The sequence below is a fragment of the Corvus moneduloides genome, chromosome 2 (genome assembly GCF_009650955.1).
Source record: "Corvus moneduloides isolate bCorMon1 chromosome 2, bCorMon1.pri, whole genome shotgun sequence".
NCBI classification, from domain to species: domain Eukaryota; kingdom Metazoa; phylum Chordata; class Aves; order Passeriformes; family Corvidae; genus Corvus; species Corvus moneduloides.
The window spans coordinates 74,582,359-74,593,029 of NC_045477.1; the positions used below are offsets into that span (position 1 = coordinate 74,582,359).

General features: G+C 33.8%; 1 long non-coding RNA gene across 1 annotated transcript; it reads left to right on the forward strand.

Annotated features, from left to right (window-relative positions):
• The first annotated feature begins 2,751 nt into the window (after window positions 1-2,751).
• Window positions 2,752-8,308, forward strand: LOC116436536. The gene is made up of 3 exons (XR_004237029.1): window positions 2,752-2,762; window positions 6,857-6,862; window positions 8,228-8,308. It is a non-coding gene; the product is annotated as an uncharacterized LOC116436536 (long non-coding RNA).
• The last annotated feature ends 2,363 nt before the right edge of the window (window positions 8,309-10,671 follow it).

Sequence of the window (10,671 nt, forward strand, 5' to 3'; positions counted from 1 at the left end):
ATTCTCCTCAATTATAATGATTTATTAATTTTAAGACTTTAAAAATGTCCTTTCTATAAAACTCTACTCATAAAACAAAGTGACTTCTAGGGAAGTGTCTTTGTTTTAGGAGGAGTGTTTTCATTTTCAAGCTTGCCTTCTATCGATGATCATACATTCTGTAATTCACATCTACAAAATCACTGTGATGATAGTGTCTGCTTTGAAGGGAAATCAAATGTTTCCTCTGTTAAGGTAGGAGAAATTTTAGTTGGACAGTGCTGCTTCTTTTTTCCTGGCTTGAAGTAACTCAAAAATCTGAACTGAATATGAAAATGGTTATTGCTGACTTAATCGAGATCAACTAGGCCATCTTCTCACAGTCACTAGACCTAGGAGTCACTGTTGCTTTCCAAGCTAGGAAAGATTTCCCTCTAGGGTCTTTTGGAGGGTATTGCTACACAAATAATCAATGGGAAAAACAGAAGGAAAATTTGGAAGCTAAGACTGTATTTTAGAAATTCAACCAGTCAGTTACTTAAATGCCTACTCCTGTCCAACATCTTTATCTAGTTCCTCATTCTTACACTTACATTATCCTCTCCTCATTCTAAGTTGTGCTTTGACATCAACACTGTTCAAAATTGTATCTTGCCTAAAGAAGAAAATTACTAAGTGAAAATATCACTTTATTGAGTCTACTTTGCATTTCTTTAAACTAACATATACTTATGGAAATTACTTACTAAATTTAATCCTTCCATAAATGAATTTTAAAACAGGAACTCTACAAGAACATTCCTGAGAAAATGAATTAATTAGAATGTGTTAGAAATTGCTATCAGTTATAGAAAATAATCTCTGTAAAATAAAAAAAATATTACTAGCATTATCAATAAAAACACCAAGTTTTTGTAACCATGAAAGCATTGTAGTCATATAGAAGCTTAAAGTTATAACACTGATAAAACTCAGCTGTTTTGTTTTGTAGGTTTCTTCCTTTATTTTTGGCTTCTGAGTGTATGTCATTACTGCATAAGTCAATCAGAATAACAGCACTTTTTTTCCCCCATAAGGCTGTTTTCTGCATACTTGAGCTTCATTCATAAAAGAAACATTGTTTTGTTTTGCTTATTCATAATTCAGAGATAAATTTTAGAAGGACAAAAAATCTCCAAGAAGGACTGTATGAACCACTCTGAACCCTGGATTCCAGAACAACAGAAGCCACAGCTAGAGCCTATGGTTCAAGCCCAAGTAGACCTTTTTGTACTTGGAGAACTACAGAAGAATTTCAGCACTTTTTTTTTATTCTCTTTGGACTATAACAAAGAATCGGAGGAAAAAGGAAAGGAAGGGAAGGCAAGCAAGGGAAATGAGAAGTGCTCCTTGCTAAAAGTAAACCTTGTTTGTACTTTATATGTTTTCAAAAAAGGATCAGATCAATTTTAAATTCTCCATTTCTGAATTTAAAAGAAAAACACAATTTTACTGGTGGTTGATGGAGGAAAGGACCTCTCACCCTCTCTTTCCTAGAGGTTTGCTCCCAACAAGCCCTGGAGCATTCTAAGCAAGCAAAGTTACAAAACAAGTCATATCAACTTATGGTAAAATAATTCAAAAAATCTTAAAATAAACTTAGATTTTGAAACCTGATATTATTTCCCAGACAGCAGTTTTTCTTAAATATATAAAAGAGGAATAAGAGAATTATTAATACTGTTTATCATCTAAACCTCCATAGCCAAATTTGAACTAGCTCCTTTACTAAAAGGCATTCAAATGATTTCTGTGTTTACCTGCTAAAATTGAGTTATTTGTTACAGAATTAAACAGTTGTTGTACAAAGTTATTTTATGTAAAAGACTGTCACAAATCAACTGAGTCACAGATGGTTTTCTTGGTGAATGATTCTCAGCCATTCCAAGGTGGTGATCTATTAGTTGAAGAAAACAACAACCAAATTATATTTACTATGAAAGCAAGAGTATATAGGGAATAAGCTTAGTTATTTTTTCCTATATTTCAGAAGCTGGCAAAGACTAGTTGAATGAGAAGAATAAAACACAATGAAAATGTAAAGGTTGGGGTTTTCTTTGCTTGATTTTGTATTAGCTAGCTAAGTATTTTTGAAATCAAATTAACGTTCCTGATCCATTGCTGCTGTGTTTTAGATGGAAGAGCTGGGAAATACTGGTCGAGAACTAGATTTTTTATTATTAGTTTAGGGTTTTCCCTTCCAAATCTACAGACAGTAGGAAACCTGTCCATGAGAAACATGAAGATCCATTTCTGCAGTACAAAAAACATCAAAGTTAATTTCAATAAATTAATGTCCCCAGACATGCAAGAACACTACACCATGATTATAAAAATTGTATTATATACAAAAGAGAAAAAAAAGTAAAAAAGTTATAAAAACTAAAATTTGTAGGTAGTAGTTTCCCCAGTCTGAAAGTTTATTTTATTCCACTGAAAAGCACCAACCTGAGGCATCCATCTTTACACACACATGCAGATCCTTTTCAGAGAGGAATTTCATTAAAAGCATTGAGGTGCATGACTTTAGTAAGCAATAAGTCAAACCCCCACACTGGAAAGTCTAGCAGTTCCTGTATTAAACAGAGTTTCCCATAGGAAATGCACTACTTCTGTCATCTGCCTTTCCCACCATCCACTGTCTAATTTCAGGTAAAAGTTGAAGTCATTAGAAGCATTGAATGGTTTCCTGCATTTGTTTAGACAACTAGCATAGCATTGATCTAGGTTTACCTTTCTGAGTGGTCGTTTTCTGTCACTCCTTGACAGTTTGATCTGAATAATTGTTGGATTGATGATTAAGGGTTTTCTGAGTTTGTTTTGCTTTGTTTTAGTGTTTCTTTTCTCCTACCACATGCTGCTTCTTTCTCACAGAAACTAAATGATCTATGACACTTCAGCTAATGGCTCAGTAGATTAAATGAAGGGTAGCCTTTACACAGCCCAGTCTTTTTGAGGCATAATCAGCTCTGGAAATTGGTTTGACTAAAGTCTGATTGTTTTCAGACCATGAAGTAATGCTGAAACTTAGAATAAAAATATCTAGCATATCTGAAAATCTATTGATACTGCCCATGTAAATTGATCTAATAAAATATATTGTTTTCTCATTACAGACTTTATCTTGTTCCAAATATCACTGTATCTAAATATGAATGATAGTGTTGTATTTAGATTTGGTATGAAATTACTGCAGTGTCATGGAGGATACACTGTGGAGCTGAGTGGCTGAGTGATTTATTATAGCTCAGAGAGTTTGATTTTGTGTGGAATTTCTGTGGGGTAAGGTGCACAGATACCTTTTAATACATTTGTATGATCTGTAATATAAACATTCTCATGACTATACAAGATTCTTGATCACATTTCAGTCCTGCTGACAATAGAAACACCTCATCAAATGAGATAGTTAATATAATCTAAGCTCAGACTCTCACTTGACAGTTTAACTTTCCTTTAGAGCTGATGAAGAAAAACAGGCTGTTCTAACAGATGCTACAGAACAGATAATATAGGATATTTGCTCTGAATGAGTATAAGATAAGAATCTCAGGCTGCTAAGCTTGAGAAAGTTAGTAGCTTTTTGTAAAGAATCTCTAAAATCTTTAAGAGAAAGTGTCACCCTCTATATTGACATAATGTCTCATTCAGATGTGATTTTTGATGGAACCTGGAAATATTACTGTAACACCAGTAGAGATACTGGCACTAGAGATATGAGTGGTAAACCCTCTGGAAAGCTGCTCATCCCTTTCAAACATCAATTTTTAAAGCAGATTTAAAATTTTTTAAAACCAAGGTAAGGAGACCAGCAGACAGATAGTATAAAGAATGGTAATACACCCCTTTTTCTACATCTTTAAAATTCTTGCTTTTTAGAGTGTTGTTTCTACTTAATAATATTCTCTTTATCTACATTCATTTATTCATTATTTCAATTACACACAGCTCAGAATTGATTGTAACTTCAGATCTCCAGTTATGACTTGGATCAACTGCCTACTGTAATTTAATTGTGTTTTCGGAAAATTAGTTTCATCAGCAAATCAAAACATTCGCATCAGCTGTGCTGTTGCAGACATGTTGGAATACTTGCAGCAAATCTGAATGTTCTTTTCTGCTAATAAGAAGGGACATTCAAGTCATTTGTTTACAGACTTTACGAGTCTACAGTGTTTGGAACATTCTAATATGTGCAGAAACTGCTTTAGTTCTTATAAATACAGAAGTTATGCAGCCTCAACAAATGTGATTTGATTCAAACAATTTTTAAATGTATTAATACTGAGGTTAGAAGATGAGAATGAGCAGAAATCTGAGAAAAATACTGTCTCCTAGTATAATGTACATCATCCAGTGTTGGCTTATGCTTAGAAACCCCCCAAAATGCAACTGGAGTCTTGCTGACTGCATGCTGTCATAACACAGGAAATAATAAAACATTATAACAAAAATTAAATATAACATAACCAAAGTACAGGAAATAAAAGAAAAAAAAAAATAGATCCATTGTAATAAGAAAAATGGGGGAAAAAATAAAACTTAAGAGAAGAAATAAAAGATTTCTACTGTAACACAGCATGACAGACTGCCAATAGGATGGAGGAAAGATAATGCAGTGGCTAGTCTTGAAAAGCAATGTCAAACTAGAGATACAATGGTAATACAGAAAAACACCTACTGGAAAGATGAATAGACTCTCTTTAACCATGACTAGAACATGAACTGCAAAAGAGACAATTGGAAGATGTACTGCATCCACCCAGCAGTGAAACCAGTGCAGCTTCCCCTTTGCTCTTTCAGACATGAAAAGATAATGACATTATGCACCTTTGAAAAGGAAGGTTTAGAGCAGCTCTACACTCTGTGGTCATGGTATTCATTATATATTAACTGCCATTACATGGACTCTAAAACTTCCGTTTCTCTCTCCTGTACATCTGAGCTCCTCCAGCTCTCGGAACACGTTTGTTTCATTCTCTAGTTGCTCTGCTTTTCTTTCCAAGTGAGCTGCATGGGAAAGGGAAAAGTAATGGAGTGCTAAAATTTGGAAGCAAAATATATAGTACAATGTAGTGGATGTAAAAAAAAGAACTTCAACAAGATAGAAAGAATGACATTGTTATAAGCTGCATCTAATTTTTTGAAACATGAGTAAACAGAGCCTTGGGCTTGATCTACAGAATGAACTGGAATAATTCATATTGACTTAATTTAGCAGGACTGTAGGAAGTTTATTACATAATACAGAGATACTTTCTCATCTTTAGACCCAAACTCCTATTGAAGCATGACAAAAGCTTGTAGGGAAATGTTAGAAATAGTCATAACTGACCCTGAAAAGATATATATTTGCTACTAAATTTCCAACTTTCAGATTTCTTATTAAAATAGTCTTCAGGAAAAAATAAATTCCTCTATAAATTGTAAAATTACCTATAATTCTAAAAGACGTCTGCTCATTGTCTTTTCAATGGGCTGCCTGTGTCCAGTCTGTAACAACAGATATGTTTTTCTGAAATATCTGTAAGCTTTATATTTTAAAAATATTTTTATTCAAGGGCTTAATTTTCCTGAATATTCATAAGGATCAAGATGAAGCCAGGATTGTTTAAATATAATTAATAGTAATAGAACTAATTATATGGTCTAAAAATTTTGAGCTTGTTGCTTGTACAGAAGGACATGTCCTTCAGAAAGAGGTACTTGAACTTCACCACAGCAGAAATGAAATGACAGAAGAGTCATACCAGAAAAAAAATCATCTATAGAGAAGCAAACTCTAAATTGGTGTAGCTATGGCAGTTTGTACCAGGCAAGAATTAAGCTGACAGCCTGAAGGCACATACTCCATTCCTGAAAATAAAAATGGTTTAGAAGAACTGCATTAAAAATTTTGACAATGCCACACCTGATCTCTTGAGACCGGAGAGGAGGTCTAAAAAGAATAACCAGTGGGAAAAATGCAGTTGTGTTCATATCAGTTTACATCAGTTTCTGTCTGATTTCTAGGACAAATTACTGCCTGCAGCTGATGTACACTAGCTTCTTTAATTGGTTGCTTTACATGGACTCAGATAATATTGTTAAGCAACAGAATGTTATAATGAACTGAGGACTGCACTTGAAAAATAAGCTATGCTATTTTTTCGGGCTGGTGAAACACAGATTGCTTTCAGTTATTTTTCTTGGCAGGACTATTGTTTCTGCCCGTAGCCTGTCAAGATAGCATAGTAACCAGATGGTTACAAGGCTCTAGGGCACCTGTATAACTCACATCAGACTTTAACAGAAAAGTAGTAATATTTATATATTTACATTTTACTTCCCCCTCCATTCAAAGCAAAACACAGCTGTTATATTTTCACCCTGGCCATTACCTTGTGAAGTCCTATCCAGCCATTATCTCCAGCCATTGCCAATTTGTGGTAATGTTCCTTCATTTCTCTTGTTTCTAGCCCTTGCATAAAGCTGCATTTGAATTAACACATCTCCTGTAGCCCAAAGAAGAAAGCAGCATACCAGGGGATGTTTCTGTTTTGTATAACTTAATAGCATAATAATTTTTAAGGTATTTTTTACACCACTCAGACTTACTGATGAAGTGTTATTTCTCTTATCTTCAAACCTGCTTTCTGCCTCCCTTCCCGTTTGCCATGTGCATCATCTGCACCATCTGGGATGACCTTTCTACAGTGACTGAGAGTACAGCACTAAAATGTCTGACTTCCCTGATTTTAATTTGACAATATTACATTCCTTTCCAGAGTTGTTAAATCTTTTCTATTAATCATTTTGTGAGTGGTATACACTCAAGTTATCAACATTATTTGATAAGACTAGTGTATACATAAGGAAAATATAAATATTTTAGACTTTGATGGATAGAAACTTGTAAACAAGTTTCTCCTCATTTAGAGAATGACTTTTCAGTAAGTTAACACACTATTGATTGTGAAACAGAGTCCCCAGAGTGCTCTTTCATCTATCCTTATCCTTAATTAAGCATGACAGAGTCTATATGTAATTTTAATAATAATTTTTAAGAGTCTAAAATGTATTATATTCACTGAAACTACAATAGCCACATGATTTAAAGATAATCGAATATGCCCAAGTATTTATACAAATAATTAGGAATCCTTGGGGGGAAAAAAAAAAAGGTTGTTTCAGGAGTGTAAAGAAAACATTTAGCTGAAGGAAATATTCTATGCTGACATGTAAAATGTGTGGTATTCTCTAGAAACATTACAAAAAGTGGTCACATAACGTGAGTTATAAACTGGACACACCCCAGACAATTAGGGCAACAATACATGGAAATAATTGGTTAATTCCAGGTAAATTGTATTTAATTAGACCACTTCTCCATGTTCAGTTTAATTTTGAAGGTAGTGTTTGCATAGAAAACATAACAAAAATATGTCACTCTTAGGACTTCTTGTTTACTGCCTTGTATTACTCTGATAAATGATGTTCTTTGTTGAGATTAGATCAGTCTGCTTGAGAGTATTTTGTGGTAGGTAGAAAATCCAGAAATTGGATGGAGGATTTATATCTATAACCATATTGCTTTAAATATATTAGAATACGTGCATTTATCACTTCTTGTCCACATCTGTTCAATCAAATAGACTTAAAACTTGAATGAGTCTGAGAACTGTACTGTGCACTTATCTGCCAGTTACTATTTAATAAACAAAGTTCCTGAGGCAGTTTTAAGTAGGACTTTTTAAAACCAATTTGCTAGAATGACAGTAGCTTTTCTAGTCAGTATTTCAGATATATATTTTTTCCTCCCATTCAAATGTTCTAATACCACAACAGATAAAAAGGAAAGCAATAGAAATTAATCCAGAAAGTGCAGAATTAAAATAGAATTAAAGACAAATTTCAGGTTATTGAACATCGATCTATTTTATTTGGAGTAGGCTTGTCATAGTTGTGGAGCACAATGATTCACAGAATAACTGATTTTCCAGGGACTCCATTAAGAGCTTTTCAAGACTTTCCTAAGCATCTGACCACTTCTCACTGTTAATGAATGACAATGTAGAAGAAAATAGAAGATGCATTTGTAACTTTAGAGCAAACCTTGAACCCCTCTGTTGTAGGAGTTAGTGACAGAACACTTCTCCTATGAGGAAAAGCTGAGAGAATTGGGATTGTTCAGCCTGGAAAAAAAACATCTTAGGGGTGACCTAATTAGGGCCTTCCAGTACCTGAAGGGAGCCTGCAAGAACGATGGAGAGATACTATTTACAAAGACATGTTGTGACAGGACAATGGGAATAGCTTCAGACTGAGAGTAGGTTTAGATTAGATATTAGGAATAAATTTTTTACTGTGAGGGTGGTGAGGTACTGGAACAGGCTGCCCAGAGAAATTGTGAATGCCTCATTCCTGGAAATCTTCACGGCCAGGCTGGATGGAGCACTGAGCAATGTGGTTTAGCGAAATGTATCCCTGTTCACATCAAGGGAATTGCAGCTAGATGATCTTTTAAGGTCCCTTTCAGCCCTAGCAGTTCTATGATTCTAAATAAATCATAATTATAAAATTGGAATCTAAATCAGTTCTAATCTTTAGGGAAGAGTTGTGACCACACACACACATACTCCTGCAGGCAATCCAGAAGTGTAAACATCACTAGTGTGGCAGGCTCAAGACCTGATAGCAAGCTGAGAAGATAAATTTCATCAAGCAGGGTATTTAGTACCAGATAGATTACAATGTCTAAAAATATTAGCCATTGTAATTTAATTTTTCAGTCATCATCTTAAGAATAAAATCTTTAACAACAGATGCCTTGCAGGATGGACTTGCCATACAAGAAAGTGATTGTTTTTTACTTTAAAGAAGATAAATTACTCTTGGAAAGATTGTGTGTACAAAACAATACAGTTAAAATCTTTATTATATATATAAATATTTTAGAAGATGTATATATATGTACACATACCAAATATATTTGAAGTCTAAATTAGCTAACTGAAATCAGTTCCAACTTTATGATCAACTTTGTTTCAAACGTAGCTGCACAGGATATGACAACTTGCATATTTTTTGTTTCCTTGATACTTAGCTGTTATTAAGATTTAAAAGTTATCTAGGTTTTTTTCTTTCTCTTGAATTGATCAAATTGCTAAACAAGAAATACTTTAGAAACTTCTCAGCTGCCTCTCAGCACAGAAATTCTGGAAAGAGACATTTTCTTTCATAAACATAAATAAATTCTAATTTTATTAGATGGATATAGGTAGAAAAAATAGACCAGCTGCCAACACAAAAGTTCCTCTCCAGATCTGAAACAGAAGCAGTAATTCAAGATGATTACAGATTAGAAGTGTTTCAAGTTTAAATTATGCTGTAATTTCAACCATTTCAACAAAAAGTGAATTAGGTTTAGAACAAAAATTATGTTAGCAAAGAGAGTAGTATTAAGTTGTTAATTATTCTCGGGTTTGTGGTACAATTAGAAAGTGGAATAGCAAGATATTAGAAGGGAAAGCAGGTAAAAGGGAATACAGCAATGTCTTAATTGATGGCACAACTCTACTTGAAATTTGTGGGTAACACTTCTTTTGGGGACCAAAGCCTTTCGTTTTCTCTGGCTGCTTGTTGTTGCTCTTCTAAAGCATCTTCCACTATTCCAGAAGTTTTTTATGCAGGCACATACTGAATTAAATTGGGAAACTGTGGTTGTTTTGGAGAGTTTGGGATTTTTTTGGTTTTTGTTTTTGGTTTTTTGTGGGTTTTTTTGAGGGTGGGTTTTTTGTATTTGTTATTTATTTATTTGGCTTGATTTTGTTTTGGTTTTTTGTTTGTCTTGTTTTTTGGCGGATTTTTTTGGTCTTTTTTTTATTTTTTTTCTTTTTTTCGTTGGCTGGTTCATTTCCACAGTCCAGTTGAGGTCTGGGTAGAGAAACAGATTGGCCAACTGATGTAGGGGCAATATCTCACAGTCAGGTAAGAGGGAAAAAGGCAACACTAAGACCAAACCCAAAGATGGAAAAATTAACTGGCAACCCCAACCTTAACATAGACATCCTTTCTTAATAGCACGTGGCCATTTTTCCCACAATATACCTCCTTTCATTTAGAGTGTAGTAGCAGCTTTGGTTTTGGGTTTTTCATTGCTACTAGAGATTAAAGTTTTAGGTCAGTAGAAATAAGATAATTTAATATAAATCATAAAGGTTATGGATGAGTAGGTAAATAGAGAGGCCTACTTGTCATCTGCCAGGGAGAAAATGTCTCAGAAACTGATGAATTTTGAAAATTTTAATTTTGTATCCAGTCTTACACAGAGAGAAAAATACAACTACTGTATTATTTTAAAAGTTACAAAGTTATTTAGATTAGAGTCCTACTTCTTAAAACATATTGTGCTTCTCTGACAGTACAATAAAACCTACTATTCTCCAGCCTTTTAAACACAGAAAATGCCTTGAAATTGCATGCAAGTATCTACCCTGAACTTTTAAACCATTTATTTAACTAGTTAATGCAACTCACTATATCATTGAGAATACATCTTTAGGGGAAATTTTTATTAGCTTTGGACTAAGGACTGTCATAAACCTGATTTTTTCTTCTTAGCTAAAACGTGACAAAACAACTCTGGCACCTAAAATATTTTTTCTTGCACTT